We start from the raw sequence: 22,254 nt of genomic DNA on the forward strand, positions 1-22,254 counted from the left end.
ACTTGGCCATTCCTTAATTGCGGTGATCTTATCAGGGTCGGGAGCCACTCCGTCAGCGCTCACCACGTGTCCCAGGTACTGCACCTTTGGTTTCAAGAGGTGACACTTGGAGGGTTTTACCTTTAAGCCGTAGCTTGCCAGAGCTTCGAACACTTCCGCCAGGTGTTTCAGGTGGTCCTCATAAGTCTTGGAATATACGATGACATCGTCCAGGTACAACAGGACCGTCTCGAAGTTTCTGTGGCCCAGACAGCACTCCATTAATCGTTGGAAGGTTCCCGGTGCGTTGCAGAGTCCGAACGGCATACAGGTAAACTCGCTAAGTCCCATCGGGGTGGTGAATGCGGTCTTCTCCCGGTCCGCCTCTGCTACAGGAACCTGCCAGTACCCGCTAGTGAGATCCAAGGTAGAGAAGAAGTTAGCAGATCTTAAAGCAGCCAAAGACTCCTCTATCCTTGGTAAGGGGTACGCATCCTTGTGTGTGATACGGTTAATTTTCCGGTAATCTACACACATCCTCATGGTGTTGTCTTTCTTTCTGACTAAGACTAGTGGACCTGCCCAGGGGCTACAGCTATCCCTGATCACCCCAGCCTCCTTCATGTCCCTAAGCATCCCCTTGGCGTGTTGGTAGTGTGCGGGGGGTACGGGTCGATACCTCTCTTTTATGGGAAGATGGTCTCCCGTGGGGATGTGGTGTTCCACCCCTTTGACTCGCCCGAAGTCTAACGGGTGTTTACTAAACACTCTCTCGTACTCTTGAACCACCCAATAGACTCCCTGTTTCTGGTGTGAGGGAGTGGAGTCAGTACCCAAATGTAGTTGCTGACACCAGTCCTCCATTGTTTCCTTAGAGCCGTTACCTTCCTCCGGGGAAGATGGAGGCAAGGGTTCTACGGACTGTATGGAATTTTGATTGATGGTATACAATTTGGCTAGCGTGGCATACCGGGGCAGGTACACTTCCCTCTTCCCGATATTTATTATGCGAACGGGCACCCTCCCATGGCGTACATTGACCACCCCCCGTGCTGTCAAAATGGTGGGCCTACTGTCTGAGTAAACTGGTTCTACCATTGCCTGGTAATCTCTACCTCTCAGACCAATAGCTGCCCGGCACCAAATCATCATTTCACTTTTCGGGGGCATGGCAATAGGGAAAGGGTCACACATTCGCACGCTACCAATCTCACCACCGGAGAGTTCTATCTGTTGCCGCCGCATCAGTGCCCGGATCTCTTTCTGGAGCACTCGCTGCTGACCGGAGCTGGCGTTCTTGGCAACCTGTTGTAAAAGGAAAATCACCTCTGCAAGACAATTTTCAATTACATTAGTTCCTAGAGTTATCTTTGGGTGACTCTCGTGTTTGTCAATGTCTACAATGATCAGTCCCTGTGCTGCCAGTTCGACTCTACCGATTTTAATGGTCACCTCTTTAAATCCAATCTGTGGCACGGGCTGACCATTGCTGGCGATGATACTCAAGTCGTCGTCAGGGTAGCGGGTGATATCCGAGTCATTCCAGTACTGCTTGAAGAGCACGTACGGGATAGTGGTGACCTGTGACCCGGTGTCCAATAAGGCACTCATAGGGATGCCATCCAGTACCACAGGCAAGACTGGACGTCCTCCCACATATCTGTCGCGCCAGTTCGATGGGCCTGATGATCTTTTTCCTGGGGTTTGGCCCTCTACCCCAGGTTGTGCCAGTTTAAAGGACAGTACCTTGCCATATGTCCAGGTTGATTGCAGCGGCGGCAGATGGGTTATCCGTCCTCGTTGTATCGGTCGCTGGGTCTTCCTCTGGCCGGTGGGGTCCTCCTTGGTCGACGCCACGGGATGTCCTCCGGTCCGGATGCCAGCTGGATCTTCCCTGGAGTGGAAACCTGTAAAGACTGCACAGTTCGGGTTAGCGCGGCAACGCTTTTAGCTAGCTCTTGGACCTGATGGTGCAGGTCTGGAGCCGGGTCATTGTTCAAAGCCTGCGCATCAGCTCCCACAGGCCCTGCCGACAAGGGTGCCGCCTCCTGGTGGTAAGTGGTAGTGGGGCGTCTGTGGGTCACAACACCACCTGGTGCCGGTTCTCGGAGCACCCGGATGGCTCTGTCCTTGAACTGTGCAAATCCCAGATGAGGGTCCTGTAAGGCCATTGCCCGCAACTGGGTTCGGTGGGCATTGCAATATAAACCCTCTATAAATTGTTCAGTCAATAGCCTGTCCTCGTCTCCCACGCCGTCAGGGTCGGTCTGCTTAATGGCTCTCAGGGCCTCTTGTAGGTTCAGGGCATAGTCCCTTATACTCTCATGTGCCCGCTGTTTGCACCCGTAGAATCTAAGCTTGATCTCGGCTGAGGTGCGGGTATCAAAGGTGTCCCTCAGCCGGGTTAGTATCTCTGCGACAGTCCTCCTCCCAGGTGGCCAGGACTTTACCTCCCTTTGGGCTGCCCCGGTTAATTGGGCCACCAGGATGCTCACTTTTTGCTCCTCTGTGAGGGGATACACCTGGAAGAGGCTATCCAGCTTTTCTCTAAAGTCATGCAGGGTATGTGACTCCCCTGAGTACTGGGGTAGCCAGGCTGCCCCCGGGATATAGGGCATGGTGAAAGGCATGACCGCAACGGCGGTGGCGCTGGCGGGGGTTGAAGCGGTGAAGCTCTCCTCCGTATCAGACATCCTTCTCCCCCCTAGTGGACCGTGGCCTACCTTGCGATGATCCTCTTCCATAGGCCGCGGCTCCGCAGTGGATCGTCAGGGTTGAGGACCTTCCGTCGCGCTCCTGTGACGTCAGCGTCTGCTGGGCTCCTTCCAGGACCTTACGCGACGTCTGGACGTGAGGCGGGGCTTCAGTTCTCGCGCGCTTTTGGAGTCCACGCCCCTCTTCTTCCCGCGCGGCGTCTTCAAGATGGTGTCCAACGGCGGGAAAACTCCACGGAAGGCGGGAAGAAGGCTGAAAATGGCGCCGGATGGCGGGAATCTTCACCGATGGCGGGAAGAAGGCTGAAGATGGCGCCGGATGGCGGGAATCTTCACCACTGGTAAGTTTGAACAGTCTTTTTCAGGCACGCAGTACCCGGTGGTTGCGGGCACGAAATCCTGCCGACTACGCCAAAAGTTGACGCACCCCTGGGCCTGTGTCGCGCAGCGTTGCGCATGCGGGAGCTTACCCGGAGCCGGATCTGTTGAGGGTTGTAGTCTCGTGGCGGTGACCCGGTCCGTGCCCAGGGAGTCAGACTAAGTGGCGCTGTATTAGCGGTAGATGTTGTACGACTACGCCACCCGTTGAATGCAGCGAAGGAGCTGCCGCTGCAGGGCAGACCGCTGAGGCCGGTGGTAGGATTGTGCAGCGTGATAGTATCACCCCCAACGGGAGGGGTATGGCCTCAGGGCAGCCGACGTGAATGATGGGGGTAGCAGGAACCACTCGGAGACGGTACGGTGTAGTTCAGGGTCTTTACTGGTGACAAAGATAGACCCTCCCGGAGTACTGCTAGCGATTGGGGCCTGGTCAGTCCTTGAGCAGATGGGATCTCCCCTGGCCAGGCGGAGTTGTAGGCCTCCCAAACTAACTGTACTCTTCTGGCTACCTTGCTAGAGGCGGGTATAAGTAGCCCACGTCCCTGAGTGTACCGTGTGGTGCTCACCCGTATGGCCGGTGACTCGGGGCCTTCTAGTAGCTTCCGCTCCACGACGGCGGTGCTGGTCCCACGCGTGTGACCGTGCCTTCGGGTTTCTTGGCCAGAGGACCTAAAATCCCCTGCCGGTCGGCTTCTGCTGCTGGATAGGAGTTAGTCCCCACAGCCTCGGACTCCGGGTCCGGTGATAGCTTCTCAGTCAGGGCGAGCTCTGCAGCTGCCAGCCCCTGACTCCTTGTAGTACTGCTCCCACAGAGCTCCTGTTGTTTCTTCCTATGCTGCTTCTCTTCTCTGTCTCTACTTCTTCTCTACTCACTAACCCTGCCTCAGCCCTAGGTTTATATAGGGGAAGTTCTTCCCCTCCCAGGACTGGGCAGGAGGTGTGGCATGCACAGGATCCCTGACCAAGAGACCTCCCACCTGCTCTCAGACATAACATTGCCGTTACTGTGGAAACCAGACCCCTGGGGTGCCACATATACATCCACAGTATATGAAAGGTGGAGGTCACTAAATGAAACCTGGGCAGATGGGGCCTCACTGCCACCATGGGGCCCGACACTTGCATTGCCAGGGTCAGCAAAAGACGAGCATTACATGTCTGCATATTTGCCTACGCCTCTCAAACAAAATGGATACAGCTATATAAAAAGGTACAGATGCATATACCAAAATTAGCAATAAATCCCAAAAACTGTGCCTCCAAAAAGGTCATTGATAGAATATTTCACTTGCTAGCAGCTCTCTGCTTTGGCTATTCGAGAAGGTGGTACCAGATAGAAGACCACCCCTTTATGACTTAGATGGTATATAACAATGTGTTGTCAGATTGGAAAGGATATGCTTTTTTTCCCAATAGCAGAGCCACTTTTACTTATGGGCTTTGTCCAATACTTAGCCTTTGTAAGCTGGGTTCTAACAAAAAAATTATATTTTCTAGCCCATACACATTAGATGAAAGTCAGCCAAACCCACTGTTTAGGGCACAACATCTAATGTCTACGAGGGTCTCCAGACTCCTGACAGACTATGTTGGGGGAGAGAAGCACAGGACCATTGGAAGCCTGATGCTTTGGTTTTCAGGAGTCGATGGAGACTCAGTTTTCTCCTCTCTCCCCATGAAAACTCAGCAGAGTGCTCATGTGTAGGGGGAGGTTTGAGATATAGCGATTCGCTGAAGAACCACATTACTACAAAATACCAGTGATTGTATTTCCGCTGTCTCTAACATCATGTCCTCCTTTTATCTAAAAAGGAATTTGTTAAAAAAAAAATAAAAAAAATTAACTCCTTATACTTCCTCCCTCCACTATTCTACCTCAAATAGCCATTTGTATGTGTGGTTCTAGCATAACTTCCGAGCAGCACGCTTGCTGTCTTGGGGTAATATTTTACTCTGACCTTCACTCAGGTCACATGCACCTCAAAAAAATTTGTAGAATTTGATCTTTTCTTACCATTGACACTGCAAAAACTCTTACTGTTGCTCTTATTTATTCTCACCTGGACTACTGCAACTTTCTACTAATCCGTCTCATTTTTAAACTCTCCCCTCTCCAATCTATCCAGAATGCAGCAGCCAGGATCATATTTCTATACAACCGCTACACTGATGTCTCCATTCTGTGCCAGTCATTGCACTAGTTGCCCATCCGCTAAAGAGTACAAAATAAACTTGGTGTCCACCAGTGGGTGAGAATGGCAACAGAAAAGGTCCCCTGTGCAAGAACAATATATAGGCCCTTTGCAGTACAAGAGCTCCTAAAATGCAAAACTGCACCTGCTTTGGAGATCGAAATGGGTCCCCTTACCTCTTGGACCCCTGTGTGGTCGTACAGGTTGCACCAATGATATGTCTGCCCCTGCTCTTGCCCACAAAGCCCTGCATAGTTCTGCACCACCCTACATCTCTTCCCTCATCTCAGTCTACCACCCTACTCGTGCCCTCCGTTCCGCTAACAACCTAAGACCAACAACCTCAATAATCCAAACTTCCCACTTCGGTCTCCAAGACTTCTCTAGTGCTACACCCGTTCTCTGGGACGCACTACCATAGACAACTTGATTAATTCCCAGTATCCACAGATTTAAGCGTGCCCTAAACATACATTTCTTGAGACTGGCCTATCGCCTCACCTCACTAATTTAACTATTCCTTTTTGCCCTTCCTAAATTTTCCTAAGATTCTGATCCCTTTTATTACCTGTCTACGTACCCTCCATGCACTGAACAGAATTCCATTTCTGTACTTGTACCTGGTTCATTACTTGAGCGCCCCATCTATTATATTGATGGCTGGACCATACAATACAAGCACTTTTTACGATTTACCTTTTGTGCCTCCCCCATTTTTGTCATCGATTGTAAGTTTGCGAGCAGGGCCCGCAAGCTTACAATTACGGTGTAATGTCTATTGTCTGTACATGTTCCCTCTGCATTGTAAAGTGCTGCGGAATATGTTGGCGCTATAGAAATAAATTAAGAAATGTTCAGCTGACAGTTAAATAAAGTAGCACTCTGTAGTGCAATAGTAGGCAAACATTAAATATCTGAAATTTGAATTGCATCACTGCAAAATAGAAATAAATGAGAATTCTTAGCACATTTATTGACCAATTCATGTGTACCCAGGAGCCACGGTAAGGAGACTCTCATTGTTCGGAACCTACCTAATGTGAATCCTCTCTTAGACTGCTATGGGGCCCGTGGCCGGAGGGGGCCCGTGAGCCGGGAGGGCCCCAAGCAGCGTGGGAACGAGGAGGATAGGTGAGTAGGAGGTTGCGGCGGCAGAGGAGCGGAGCACACGCTGTAGCTGCTGCTGCAGCTACCACGTGTGCCCGCTGCTAAAGAGACATGAATATTCCCTCTTCTCCATTCCCATGGGCGTGGAGAAGGCGAAATATTCATTCTCTTTAGTAGCAGGCACGGAGGAAAGCTGAGCCCCGGCTCCTACTGTCAGTGCCCGCTGCTAAAGAGAAAGCATATTCACGCTTCTCCACGCCCATAGTCCCAGCGTGGAGAGGAGTGAATGTGTCGGCAGCAGCAGCAGCTCACCTCGACTTCTGAGAGCGCGCACTGCTCAGATGCCGACATGAGCTGCTGGAGACAGGACTCAGCGCTGGAGCAGAGGTGAGACAGGAAGGGGAGTACAAGTGTTTATTGTTTTATGTGTGCAGTGATTGGGGGGATTGAGGAGGCCACACTTACCAGGATTGGGGGGATTGAGGGGGCCACACTTACCAGGATTGGGGGGATTGAGGGGGCCACACTTACCAGGATTGGGGGGATTGAGGGGGCCACACTTACCAGGATTGGGGGGATTGAGGGGGCCACACTTACCAGGATTGGGGGGATTGAGGGGGCCACACTTACCAGGATTGGGGGGATTGAGGGGGCCACACTTACCAGGGATTGTGGGATTGAGGGGGCCACACATACCAGGGATTGTGGGGGTCACACATACCAGGGATTGTGGGATTGAGGGGGCCACACAAACGAGGATGGGGAAATTTACCAGTAGCTGCTGCATTTCCCACCCTAGGCTTATACTCAAGTCAATAGGTTTTCCCATTTTTATGTGGTAAAATTAGGGGCCTCGGCTTATATTCGGGTCGGCTTATTTAAAATACAAGGAATTTTAAAATCAGTGAGTACGTGGTGCCCATAATACTGCAGGACTGTGGCGTGCATTATACTATATGGGGGCTGCATTTTACCCTATGGGGTGTGTAATATACTGTATGGAGGACTATGGGGAGTGCATTATACTATATGGAGGATTATGGGGGGGCGCATTATACTATATGGAGGTTTATGGGGGGAGCATTATACTATATGGAAGATTATTGGTGGTGCATTATACTATATGGAAGGCTATGTGGGGCCATTATAATATTTTGAGGGCTATGTGGGGGGCCATTATACTGTATGAAAGCAATTATACAGTGTGAAGGTTTGTGTGGGGTCATTATACTGTTTGGAGGGCTGTGTGGGGGCCATGAGAGTGTATGGAGGGCTCTGTGGGGTTCACAGTTGGGGGATTATACTGTGTTAGGGTCACCATACTTTGCCGTGGGAGTTGAAGTGGGGTACAATAGGGTCATTATACTGTGCATGTGAAGGCTAATGTGGAGGAATGCACCATAGAGGTATCATACTGTTTGGGGGGCACTTTTGTTGGCATCATACTTTATGGGGGCAATGAAGGAGGAATCTACGACTTCAGAAGGAGGTAAATTACTATGTAAAGGCTGGAAAGTTATGAGATCTGATCTTCTGTGACACAGACAAATATTTATTTTTTGTAGGGGGGGGGGGGCCCAATTAGAGCTTCTGCTATGGGGCCCCATGACTTCTATGTACGCCCCTGCTGCCAGGTACACGTGAATTGGTCTATTTATGCACTTAGAATTCTCATTTATTTCTATTTTCTACAGCAGCGATGCAATTCAAAATTTCAGATGTTTCATGTTTGCATACTATAGCACTACAGAGTGCTACTTTATTTGTTGGTTATATATGGAGATGGCTAGTCTTAGTAAGCACCTGTACACCCCAGTTTTCTATTTTGGAAGTGACGGTCAGTCTTGATATTCAATCATTTGCAACCTATTGTACATCTCATGTGTGATGATGAGCAGGAAACACTGGAGCCTCCTCAGAGATGCCACCATTGAGCTGTCTGTACTAATTGGAGTGTCTGTATTTGTGTAGAAAATGTAACAGTATCAATTAGAACAAGAGTTTATTGCTGCTAATAAAGCTTGCAAGGTCAAACATTTCCAATGCTATCAGTTACCATTGAGGACAGAGTGAATGTTATGACACTGAAAGACCAAGATCATTTTGCCACATGTCTGACATCTCAAAAGCCAAAAGGTCCCGCAAGGTTATGACCTTTTCTTGAACTTCTCAATCCGAGCCCTTAGTCCATTTGACACACCATAGACCATTGGTCACATTACATTGTAACTTCCACAGACTTGCTACAGGATATGTTCGTGTCTAAATGACATCCAGCAGAGAGCAGTCTCCGGGGATCCTTGAGAATGACCAGTCTTGTGTTTCTAATAGCACAGAAGCCTGTCAAAGGATCATGTAAGAAAAACATCTGCAATACTACACTGAAAGAACATAATGTTGACAAATTAACCTCTCTGAACCGAGCAGTCAGAACATGTTAAGAACAACAAACAGCAGTACCCAACAATGGGGTTATTTATCCGTGCCGAAAAAAGGTATAGTCGACATACAAACGAGATCTAAATAAAATTCTATTATATAGCCAGTGGTAGTAATGTACACTAGCCAAAACAAAAGCAACATGTAAAGAACAATAATAGTACCATAATAGCTACCAGTTTACTAAAGTTAGAACTAGTACAAATGTGTCAACTTTCTCGTGACAAATTCAGCACCGCCGACTAGACACGTAAAATGCTATGGGTTTTGGGTATAAATGTTTGCCATAAAAATATGGAGAAGCCATTCCTTTTTGCTAGATTTCAAAATAGTCAAAATACAAAAAAGTAATAAAAAAAAATGTATATTATGTTAGATCATGTTTATGGTCTTCACTGAAAGTTAACGCCCCAAAAGCTCCTATGATCATAGGGTTACATTAAAAGGGGTTGTCCAGGACTACGATATTGATGAAAAATCCTTGAGACAAGTCATTAAATTGATAGTCAGCCTTACTCCTAAAAAATGAGTACATTTTGCATGTATAGTCACTTCCTCTGCTTATCTGAGTTCTTCTCCCACTGCTTTCCCTGCTCCTGGTGGTCTGATCCTCTTCAATCCAACATGGCTGGTGTAGTGTCATGGGGAACCCAAGTCTAAACCACGTCTAAAAGCCTTTCTGAAGCTGAGGTGGGCAATACGTGTCTACCCCTCAACACATAGAAGGTGGTGAGATCTGGTTTAGCCTTACCATCATGTACCGGTCATGTTGGATTGAACAGGAATAAAATGCCAGGAGCAAGAGTAAGTGGCAGAAGAATTGAGGTCATCAATGAAAGGGACTATACTTGCAAAATATGTCATCACTTTTAGGGATAGGGTGGAAGGTTGCTTTAATATCAGATATGTGGGGGAGAATTGTACTGACAAATGGGTGTTAGAATTCTCTTTGTCAAAAGGGTGTGTCCTACAAAGTCCGACCAATCAGCGTTACTTGCGTCAAGATGTGGAGGGACACCACCCGAAACCGGTCACTTCTGGGAGGAATAACAGAAGAATGGCACAAGGCAAAGTCATGAACAAAGATATTCCAGAATTGGTATATCATGGGTAATACAATTTACTAAACATATAACAGAAGAGCCGACGGGTCCTCTTTAAAGAGCAAAGCAATTTTTAATAATCTGATGCAACTTTCCTCTAATGTATCAAGACCATGACCTAACCTCCAGATCCTTATGACAGTGGATGAGTCACTTTGCTGGAAATTGCCGGACATTGATGACTGATCATCACCATTTATAGTAAATCCAGACATCAATAAGCAATATAAATCTCTTTCTGACATCAAGACTATAACAAGACTTTGTTTTCCATTTTGATATAGCAGTTATGGATTTAGTCATCAATCCTCATGTAATATTGATAATTTTACACTTTCTGATCCCACTTGCAATTAACCTTCAACCTACAGTATTTTGATTGTACAAGACATTAGCTTTACGAAGTGATTGGACTGCAATTTCAACAGGACCTGGCAGGAGAATTTTGGATTTTTGACTAAGGACACCGTTGAAATGATGCTTTGAATCGGATTAAAATTACATATTTTTTTAAAGAAATCAGTTTTGTTCTTCTGTGATCAGCTGTGGAAGTTTTAGGCCACTGAGGTGCAAGTGAAGTGGGACTAGACGTTGCATTTGGTCTTCTCCTGCCCGTGAGTATTATCTGCACCCCCGCTACCTCTAGTCTTTGACAAGTCATTGCTTTTTCGGTGACCCACCTCCTATGACCGAAATTTCATGCAGATAGCTAATTGGCATAAAGCTTCCACAGCTCATTACAGAAGAACGACGAAAAACTGATTTCTTCAAAAACAAAAAGTATCAATCTTCAAATCACCATTATAGCCATGTCTTTAGTTAAAAGAGTCCAAAATCCTACTGACAGGTCCTCTTTAAATTGAGCACCCCAATTGGTAGTGCTCCACCGATCTTTGAAGAGTTTTTCTTTTTTTATGTGCCCAGTCGTTTTAGAATTCTACCCCTCAGAAAGAAAGAAGGAAATTTCCCCTTTAACCAACTGGGCGTATAGCACAGAACTTCTGTGAGCATTTGCCCTTACTACTCTGACACTTGTGTAGGCAGTATTCCAGAAATGCAACTTGAAACTTCTGCACCACAATGTAAAATCTGTAACATTACATTTCTGTGATCAGCAAAAGTATAGTGAAGAAAATAAGTATTTGCTACACTGACGATTTTACAAGTTTTCCCTCCTACATAGAACTGATAGGACAAAAATTTTACCTAGGTACACTTCACCTGTGAGAGACAGAATCTAAAAAGAAAACAGAAAATCACATTGTATGATTTTTACATAATTAAATTGCATTTTATTGCAGGAAGTAAGTATTTGATCACCTACCAACCAGCAAGAATTGTGGCTCTCACAGACCTGTTTTAGAAAAGCTAAGAAGCTCTCTTACTCTGCACTCATTACCTGTATCATTTGCACCTGTTTGATTGAGTGGACAGGTGTCTCTTATACAGGTAAGAAGTTCAATGACACGCCAACATCTCCACCATGACCAAGACCAAAGAGCTGTCTAAGGACACCAGGGACAAAGTTGTAGACCTGTACAAGGCTGGGATGATCTAGAGGACAATAGGCAAGCAGCTTGGTGAGAAGGCAACAACTACTGGCACAATTAGAAAATGAAAGAAACAAAATGACTATCAATCTTCCTCGGTCTGGGGCTCCATGCAAGATCTCACCTCGTGGGGTAAGGAGGATTCTGAGAAAGGGCAGGAATCAGCTCAGAACTACACGGGAGGACCTGGTCAATGACCCGAAGAGAGCTGGGACCACAGTCTCAACCATTACCGTTCGTAACGCACTACGCCGTCATGGATTAAAATCCTGCAGGGCCCGCAAGGTCCCCCTGCTCACCGTTTGGGGGTGCTTTTCTGCAAAGGGGAAAGGACGACTGCACTGTATTGAAGGGAGAGTGGATGGGGTCATATATCACTCTTTCCCTCAGTAAGAGCATTGAAGAGGTGTCGTGGCTGGATATTTCAGCATGACAATGAACGCCTCTTATTTCAACCAAAAAATTCTAATTTGTCCACAACATATTGTTCCAATAGCCTTCTGGCTTGTCCAGGTGATCTTTAGCAAGCTGCAGATGAGCAGGATTGTTCATTTTAGGGAGCAGTGGCTTTCTCGTTGCAATGCACACCATTGTTGATGAACCCATGAACAGGAGATCAATGAACATTAAGCAACTAAAAAGGTCTCCAACATTAGCTAGAGGGTTACTTTCTAACCTCACAGACCATTATAGTCCCTACTCCAGGAATGATTTTTGTTGGTCCACCAGGGGAGGGTAATAATGGTCTTGAATTTCCTCCATTTGTACATAACCAGTTTGTCTGCAGAAGTCTAAATACTTTAGAAATTGTTGTGCAACCTTTTCCAGCCTGATGAGCATCAACAACTATTCTTCAGAGGTCCTCAGAAATGTGCCATGAAACACTTCCACAAATATGTGGTGTGAAGAAATAAAACAGGTTGCCCACTCGAACCCAATTGTCACCCCATGGATTGAAAGCACCTGACTTTAAAATTTCACCTTAAAAATTATCTGCTAATCTTTACAGGTTCACATACTTTTGACACTCAGACATGAGACATCAGATCATTTTCCTCATTTAAAAATGGCAAAGTCTAATATTTTTATACTAAATTTTGTCATTTATTTTTAGGACTTGGGTGAGAATTGTATGTACCGTAGTTTTAGGTCAAATTTATGCAGAAATACAGAAAGATCTCAAGCCTTCACTAACTTTCAAAACTACTTTACAAATAGATACAGCGGGGTCTGGGAGTATCTTCATTTCTCATATTAATGCATGGGCTTATATTTTTATATGACAAAAAAAGTGTAGTTGTAAATGCACTTTCAAGTAACTTTTCAGAGTAAGCAGGCATGTAATTATACAAGGAATTACACTTTTCATGGTCTATATCTACTGTAGATGTATATATACCATAGATATTCATAGGTCAGGAAAAGTGAAATTCCTCATAATTCACGAAGGCTTATTCTGAAGAATTCCATCTAAATCTAAAAAGAAGCAATTGTTTTCCAGCTCGGATGCAACGCGAAGGCTGCAGCCAGTCTGTGGCTGTTCAGCAGTTACATCACCTGCTTCAGAGGAAACCAGAATGTTATGGTCTGTTTTTATTCAATACCTCCATGGGTCCATTTTTAATATTTAAAAAAAGTAATGGACAACCCCTTTAAATATTAGCTGTCAGGTTGAAATCAAGTATGTTTTAGAAAAACAAATCTATCTTCTTTCAAATAGGACATACCAGTTTGGATACCATCTCAAATACTTGTTCCTCAGAACCCAGTTTTGGCCTCATTATTGAAGCTGAAAATGTTAAAAATTTTTCCATCCCTGTTCAGAGTGTCAGGTGGTCACCATTTTAGGCGTACATATGTATTTAACTTCGGGTCCATAAGGGTACAGCAGTACTATAAAAATTGCTAAACAATCAGGGTAGCAGAGCTTAGAATTTTAAAATTAATACATCCATAAAATATAAAAACACCACAAAACTTTTACCTGTTATAAAAAGTAACATTAAATTGGATTTATCTTTTTCCCCGGAGGGTAGATAAAGATTGTGTCATCTGAAAACGAGACACTGGCTACCATCTCTATTGCGCAATACTTTTCAGGGATCATTTTCTCTTTTCCTAACCTGGCAGTGACCTTAAGTTTTTCTATAGATATTTCTAAGAATAGCACATCTGTTCTTCTTTACTAATGTAACATGATATTTTATACTCCATATAAATGTGTAGGCCCCCTGCAGATCTGTGGACCTTTGCCAAATTCTTTAAATAAGACTTTTCCAACAAGGATGTCGAGCCTTCGGTGAGGATTGGCCCTAGAGTCAGATTTTGCACTTATTGAAGTGTACAGATTTTTTTCACCTTGAAACAAAAAAAGTTTTATAGACACTATTGTACAAAAATTAACAAAAAAGTAAAATGATGAGACAAGACTTCGAGAACCAACTTACAAAATGAGCAGTCAACTCCTCTTAATACTTAGACTCAAACTAAAAATCACTTTTATAGGGCACCCCCAGACTACAAAAGGTTACGCATGTCAGAAGACAATGGTGGACCTCTTAGTGGGTCGATCATGGCTCTGTAAGGAGGAGTCATTGGTAGGTGCCAGTTTTAGTGGAGCCATCTTGCTCTACTAAAATCAATTGAGTGTCAAGAATCTTAAAGGGGTTGTCTAAGATTTCATTAAAGAGTCTGTCTATAGGCTTCACATGGTATTGCAGCTCAGGCCCAGGCCCTGCAATGGGACAGAGTTGCTAAACCAGTCACTGTCTGTGGCCAGGAGAAGATCCATTTGAGAGTTTTAGACCTTCAGCAATTGCACAGGCCTTTTAAATGTTCAAGTGTGGGGTAAGAGGGGCCTTACCGAAGTCCTAAAAATATGATCTCCTTCCAACCTGAGATAGGAGTACTTTATTTATAGGCCTGTGATCTTTCCGCAACATAAGGATTTAGATCACCATTCACACCAATGTTCACAAATATTTATACACGTAGCCGCTACTATTCCAGTTAGATATGAACATTGATGCGAATGGGGATTTAGGGATAATTGCACCTTCTTAAAGGTCAGACAGTTTTAGTCACATTTAAAGCCCACACACACTTCAGGTGAAAGCTCTCTGAACCCTGAGATTTCAGTGGGACCAGACAACCATCTGACGTTCCAGCCCTCAGCAGACAGGGGACATTAGGGGGAAGAGAGAATTCATCAGTTTGAAACAAAATCGTTGCATGTTGATATTCTAAGGAGATAAGCAGCTGTCAAACGGAGTCTAGCAGCAGCTTTCTCTTTCATCACTGTAAACTCAAATGCTTGGACGAGCCCAGCGTCCTGGTGTATAGGCGAGTCAGGAGAGATACAGTAGAGGTTCCCCCAAAAGTCATCTCATATGTATGGCCAGCTTTAGACCAGGCACTTTTATCCCCTTCATGACCTTGCGATTTTCGGTTTTTTTTTTTTTTGCCTTTTGTTTTTTCCTCCCCTTATTCCAAGAGCCATAACTTTATTTTTCCATCCCCATTGCCGTATGGAGTGCTTGTTTTTTGCAGGATGAGTAATGACATCATTCTTTTTCTCATGTGATAGACAGGAAAGTGGGGAGAAAAAATTCCCAGTGTGTTGAAATTGCAAAAAAGTGCAATTTGTTTTGTTTTTGTTTTTTTTATTTACCGTGCACAATATATGGTAAAACTGACATGGCATTAGGATTCTACAGGTCAGTACAAGTACGCAGGTAGGAAACATGTATAGTTTTTTTTATTCAAGTGGTGAAAGATAAAATTTGGAAGAATAAAAATGTTTGCTTCTGTAGCCATTTTCCAAGACCCGAAACATTTTAATTTTAAATTTTTCAGGATCCTAGGCAGGGCGAGTAATTATTTTTTTGTGCATGACAGCACGGTAAACACTGCCTCTGACCGGCGGTAAGATTAATACCACCGGTCAGAGGGCTGCGGTTCCCACACTGTCCGATGACATCATGAGCCCGCCGCGCTCTGACCAGTGGTATTAATCTTACCACCGATCAGATCCGCCTATGTTTCTTGCACTGTTCTGCAGATGACAGCACGAGGAAGACCCGGTGTTCGGGGAGCCAAACCCGAACAGTAACACTGACCTCCTGGTGAAGTCAGTGTTGGGGGTCCGAATAGTAGGTGTTGGGTACGGACCCCAAACTTTACTCGGGTTCGCCCATCTCTAATTGAGAAGGTTGTTTTTTTTCACAATTCCAGAAGGGATGTTCTAAAGGGAGGATTAGCATAATGGAAACACTTCTAATGCACCTCTTATCTTTTTTTTTCCTTTTTTAAATTGTGCCATTTTGAAAAGTGTTTCAAAATAGCACAGTGTGAACAAGGACTTTATCCTCTTTGCTGAAATCAAGCCTGAACAGCAAATTACTCAACGCTTATTGTAAATTGACTGGCAAATTACATCAATTAATTGCTTGTTAAATCAGATTGACCTTCTACTTGTGGAATTGACGCGCCCAGGGGATGGGGACTCGGCGCCCGGGCCTTGTTGATGGTGTTGGGGGATGCCGCGGTGGCCGGCTCCCGGGCCAGTACCCTGGGGTCACTCTTAAAAGCAAGGAATGGGGAAAGGTTATTGGGATAGGGAAATGTTCGTGACGCCACCCGTGGTGTCTGGTGAGGATCACCAGCGCTGCGACAGTCCTCTGAGGCCGGTGTTCAGGCAGCTTAGTTGGTGTGGCTCCCCACAGGTGGAGCGGGGCCTTAGGGCAGCGTAGGAAAAGGGATACAGGACAGAGGGGACCCAGCCGGGTCAGAGGAAGGATAGAAGAATAGGCACGCACACCAGAGTTCACTTCAGTACCTTTACTGGTGGTGTTTTCAGGCACGATCCAGGGCACTGTAGGGTGAAGGGTGCATATCAGGACTCTCCCCAGTGATCGGGTGTGGGGCCTCCTGTTCCTTGCCTTTCATTGATAAATTTCTGACCTGCCTGGAGCTAGGCCTAACTTGGTCTGTCTTGCACCTGCTGACCTGGTGGTAGGGCCTTCTGTTGGAGATCACAGTCCCCGGTCTCTTGGGCCCCCGTGGCTCCTGACCCTGGTATAACAGTCAGCTTTTGGTGTTCCTGGGACATATAGTTCGCCAGGGGTTCCGGTCGTTTCTGTTGGATGTAGGAATCCCTGCAGACGCGGACCCGGTGTCCGGTAAATGGTTGTGGGGTGAGCTGGTTAAGCTCCTCTGCCCCCTATGTAGCTCGCTTACTCCACTCGCCTTGGCCATGCTCGGGGCCCTCACTAGGCTTCACACTGGCAGTAGGCCTCGCTACTCTTCACTGCTCTTATGGCGTCGGCACACCTTGGGCTCACTAACCTGAGCTCTCCGAGTCTGGGCTGGACTGACTTTCTCACAGACTTCACTCTCTGTGGACTCCAGAATGACTGACTGCCTAGCTCCACCTTCCCTATTTATATCCCTAACGGGCTCCCTCTGGTGGTCTGAGGTGGAAGGTGGAGGTGTGAATGCTATGAGGGCCTCTTGTGGAGGAATCCATCCATGCACCCCTCTGGGATCTGTGGCACCAATGCGCAGCAGGGCGCCACAGAATCTGAAGAAATTTTCAGCTTTGAGCTTAGATTGCTGACGACCAGTTTTGATGGCATGGTTTAATACAACCGGTAACATTTAGGTTAATATATGTAAATAGGAGGAAATATTTAGACTATTTCACATAGTGTAGCTTCCTAATACAGAATATTTGAAATCAGAAGTCTTTGACGGACTCATGCTGAAGGCATTACAATGTATTTATAAAACCTGTCAGTGGCATCCATAATTTCCACATTATGACATGTACAAAGAATGTATATAAATATGTATTTCATTAATAACTTTTCCCGCGTCCAAAAGTTACGCAGTCTGGCTATGAATGAATAACAATATGATAGATGTAATGTGAAGAAGGATTAGCACAATTTGTAAGCCAACTGACACAAAGGAAAAATGACCATGATAGAATTAGTGGTGAAATCTGGTTTTAATTTTGTATTTAAAAAGCTAAAGGATTTTACTGACATATTGGGTAATTTTTCAAAAGTAAATATTAGAGCAGAAAATAAGAATTGTTTGACATAGCAATGCATACTAAACAAAAAGTCATTTTAAAGAGAACCTTGCCACAAATTTTTGAAGTTGAAAAAGGATGCAACAGAGGCTGAAAAACAGCTTTTTTTTTATTTAGCCTTTCCATTGCAGAGATATTAGCAAAGTATTTGGCACCTAATGAGTTAAAAAGGAAAAAAAAAGTTAAGTCCATGTGGATGTTTTTAGACAGTTTTTACTGGGGGCGTGTACTTCTTCTCCCTGTATGATCTTGACCAATCATAAGCAGGCAGCAACACTCACGGGGAAGTGGAACACGCCTCCCCCAGAGCTCAGTGCAGGATTCTCAGTGGGTGCCATGTAATGGTACAGGCCTGATCGCCTAGTGTAACCTCCTGCATGAGTCAGTGTGGGGAGAGGGACTGTGCAGCTCAGTTTAGCCATGTCACATTACAAAACACATCCATCAGCTCTCCTCCTCCTCTCATACCACGGTCACCTCATTAGTATTTTGATTTCTAAAATCTCTGCAATGGAGAGGCAAAATTTATAAACCAGTTTTATTTTGCTCTGCAGCCACCATTACATCTCGTGTCCAGTTAAACGTGAAAAATTTGGTGAAAGATTTAAAAGAAATTAATCAGTCTTCTAAACCTTTAAAGGGATAACCACATCTCAAACCTTAGGGACATAGCCACAAGACAATTGACTATTTTCAGAACTCCCAAACAAGTAAAAAAAAAAGACTTACTCTATTCATGGCTATGGAGGTGGGTGTCCTGTAGGTAGAACCATAAATGTCAGAGATGGAAATACCGCTTTAAAATTAACGCATCAGGTCCCATAATTCTTCAAAACCATTACTATAGTGGTATATGTGCCAAACTCTTTATTCTAATCTTTTAAGTGGCAGTGTAATGCTGCTATAATTACAAATTAAGTTTGAATCTGCTGCATTGAATAGGTTAATGAGGAAGGCCTAGTCTTGTGGGGAAGGTCTTCCTCCAGAAGACTCCTGCATTGGATCTTCTAGTCAGGCCTCTCTGGGTGTGACTGACATCCCCTATACTATCCTTGTCTGAAGAGCTGTCGGAAATGTTACACGTGTAAAAAAACGACAGAGGTTTTATTGTGACGGGGTTTGCATAGAGGATGTAAAATCACACCCAGGGAGGCGTGATTAGCAGATCTAACGCAGGACTAGTTCAGGTGAAAAGATGCTCATCATGATCACTCACTTCGGCATCTTAATACCAAGCTGTGGCTTTCGGCTCGACCAGGAATCGGTTGTCACTGTGCGTAGTGACATCATGGCGCACATTAAGAGGCTTAAGAGAATGCGAACAATGGGGGAGGGGGAAAAGAAGAGTCGTTGAGGACCAGACAAGTGGGCTGCAGAGGCAGTGGGACAGGTGACTGGGAAAGGAGAATATTAAATGTTTTTTGTTGGTTTTTTTAACATTTTGTCAGCTGTAGCTCATTGCCATTTAAAGGAATTCAGGCTGAGCGAATGATGAAAATAATTGTATTCTGGAGAATATTAATTTTAGCAAAATTCGAAAGTTCAATTCCATACGAATAAAATTACCTCATCTCTAAATGCCAGTATTATAAATGGCATATGGAAAGTGGATGCCCATTACAGATTTTGCATTGGGGCCCAGGAACTTAAAGTTACGCCTCTGGTGCACAACTTTCTAAAATTCAGATAAACTTATAAAGTGTAGTTTGTCACAGTGGCTACCTGCAGCCACCACTACAGTGTCATAAGAGGGAAGCAAGAGATTGGAACTCCTTCCTACCACAAGGCCCACTTTTAAGTATCCTGCCCTTACATAGGTACAGAATTTGGGCACAGCATATGTATTATAATGAAATGGCTATTTCCATATAACAGAATAAGAGCTTCTACACAGAACGCAGCAGAGTCGACCGTCCTGTTAAATATTTTAAGCAGAATGCTTTTGTAATGTCTTTGCCAAGCAACCACTCCATCGATGACCTAGCTGTGAAGGCTGCCCTGGCTTCTTGGCGGTACCTGCCGCTGGCAAGTACTTTATCTCCTAATCTTATGGGAAGTCCATAGGCTGGGCAGAATGTTTTATTCAATTAATTATATAAGTGTCAAACATAATCTTGTACAAAAATAAAAATTGAGAAATCTAGACATTGCAGTAGAAAAAAGGAATTATCAAAATGTTACTGGACAGAAAACGCATGCTTTTGATCTGGTCATACATGAAAACAAAATCTCTTCAAGTATTTTAATCTAGTGTGAGAATAATAGCTGAGGACAGGCTTTCAAAATCAAGGAAGGAAGGGTTTTTCACCAGTGTAGAAATGATTGGTGATAACTGATACATACAACTTGGTTGTTGGTTGCATTGTCGAGGTTTTACAACAAGGAAGAACCTGTCCAAATTCTACAGGTTCTCACTTGGTAAAAGTGTGCTGCTTTGACCCAGAGGCGTTACTACAGATTCATGGGCTCTTTTATAGCATAGCAACTTGGTCTTCTGCCCAACATACCTCACTAAACTCACCCACTGAACTACAGCTTGTGGACATTAGTGGGTTTTTTGGTCCAATTCTGTCACCACTTATGGCAACAATAGTCAAGCCAACAAATGGACAGTCCTCCCGTCCCAGTGTATAATCAGATGTGGACGTGAAGCTTTACGGCAGGGATAGTGACTTGAAGAAAAGGGCTGTTTGCCCTCTAGGCTTTGGCGGTCAGGTCACAATTGCCGCTGCTACAACCCCTATAGATACCCATTACTCTGATGACAAATTTTTTACATTTTACCAGTATGGAAATTACATATGACTACAATATCTATGGTAATTGTAATCATGTATTTGTCAGATAGTGCCCTGAGCAATGCCTTGTCTTGGAGTTACCTCCAATACAATGTACGAATAAGTAATACCAATACAGCTAACCAATCTGTTATTGATAAATATCAAAGAGCCAACTCAAAAAACATGCACAAATTTGCAAACCGTAATCCTATTTATGACTGGAGTCATAAAATATAAAAGTGAAGGAATTTTAGAATTCGACAATTACAGCTTCTTTGCTGGCTGTGGTCTCCATAGTAACAGACTACAAACAAATGTTGTGTAGTCTGATCCTGCAGTAATACCCTTTATATCTATCCCATACACCTTGGTCATCTTTTAAGCGTATTCTGGCACAGAGGCTCTTTGAAGAAAAGAAAAAAAAATAAACAAAAAACACATTTGTCAAATCTCCTGGAATATCGCACAAGAAAAAAGGAAGACCTTCCAGAAAGTAAGCACAAGTTTCTTATGCTCGACTCTTAGATGCTTTTTCATTAGGCCATAATGCCCAGGAAAGAACTGAGGATCCTGGACTCTAGTCATCACTAAATGTCCCAGCTTATCAACGCGTGTCAAGAAAAAAATTAGACTCAAGATTTTTAAATAAAAATTGGGACACAGGAGTCAAAAAACAAAAACACTATAAAACTTTTTCTTGTCTTGTCATTACATTAAGGCATAAATACATGTACAGCTAAGTTTCGGTTCTTCCAATTTAAAATATTTATCCCAAAATTCCAGGCAACAATGAGACGAGAACACGGATATAAAACAGGTGAAAGAAGAATAAAGGAATCTGCAGTGGTTTGGCCAGCAAGCACAGAAAATGGATCTGGTGATAAAGACAAGTCTGCTGATGGGAGACTAAGCCCAGGAACGTGATTGTGCGATTACAAAGTTGACACTGCAACTATATCTGTATGTGAAGATTAGAACAAAGATATTGAGTGAATATTTGAGAAAACGTTCCAGACTCAATCATAAATCACTAGAAGAAATATGGCAATATCATCTCCTCTCAGATCTTATTGAGGGATTTGAAACCTGCCTTAAAAAAGTACATACGCCCAGTCCATGAGCAGTATGTTGCAGACGCTGGCTGCATGATTTCAGCCACGTATGTTTGACTCTTAAATACCGCATCATTTTTTTAGAAAAAAAACATACTATAAAAGCAGCCAAGGACCAAGTCGCACAGGAGACTAGTCGGACAGGTGGGTCCCCGGTGGCCTCCTCCCGCCCACAGCCCTGAAGTGACAGATCTCTTCCTATGTGCGTGAAAACATCAATGCATGGCGGTGGCACCGTGAGGCCTACAGTAGAGTGTGGCAGAGGATCCGTGATGCTCTGGGGTTTCTTTACTTCCTCTTGAACTAGAAACCAGTAGCGTGGGTAGGGCCAGAAGAAATCAGGAAATCCTAGTAGGAAACATCACACCTTCTGTGAGGAAGCTGATGCTTTCTAATTATTACACCTTTCATCAGGATAATTATTCCAAACATACCTCAAAATCCACAGAGTCTCGGTTTCAAAAGAAATCCTGGAAGATAGCCATTAATCACCTAACTTGAAACCCGTAGAAAAATGTTTGGTGGGATTTGAAGGCAGTTTCCGAATACAAACCAAAGAATATTAGCAAACTGGAAGCTATTGTCCATTGAGGAATGGAGAAGATTGAGGCACACTGCCAGAAGCTGTGGCTGGCTTGCATCATGTTTGCAGAAGGTCGTAACAGTCAAAGGGACTTTACCTAGCACCAAAGCGGCTCATCATGAAGTGGTTGAAAAATTACAGAACTGTAGTATTCCTTCATGGCATTTTGTGTGGAATTTGGAGAAGTCACCTGTTATATATTCGTGGCGTTGAGGAA

The 22,254-nt window shown here is 44.5% G+C and overlaps 1 protein-coding gene across 1 annotated transcript in view; it reads right to left on the reverse strand.

Annotated features, from left to right (window-relative positions):
• Window positions 1-22,254, reverse strand: part of RSPO2 (R-spondin 2) — a 209,450-nt gene that overhangs the window by 33,520 nt on the left and 153,676 nt on the right. The gene's annotated exons all lie outside the window — the stretch shown is intronic.

This window comes from Phyllobates terribilis, unplaced genomic scaffold (assembly GCF_046119375.1).
Source record: "Phyllobates terribilis strain yellow unplaced genomic scaffold, ASM4611937v1 Scaffold_4__5_contigs__length_816908805, whole genome shotgun sequence".
Taxonomy (NCBI): Eukaryota; Metazoa; Chordata; class Amphibia; order Anura; family Dendrobatidae; genus Phyllobates; species Phyllobates terribilis.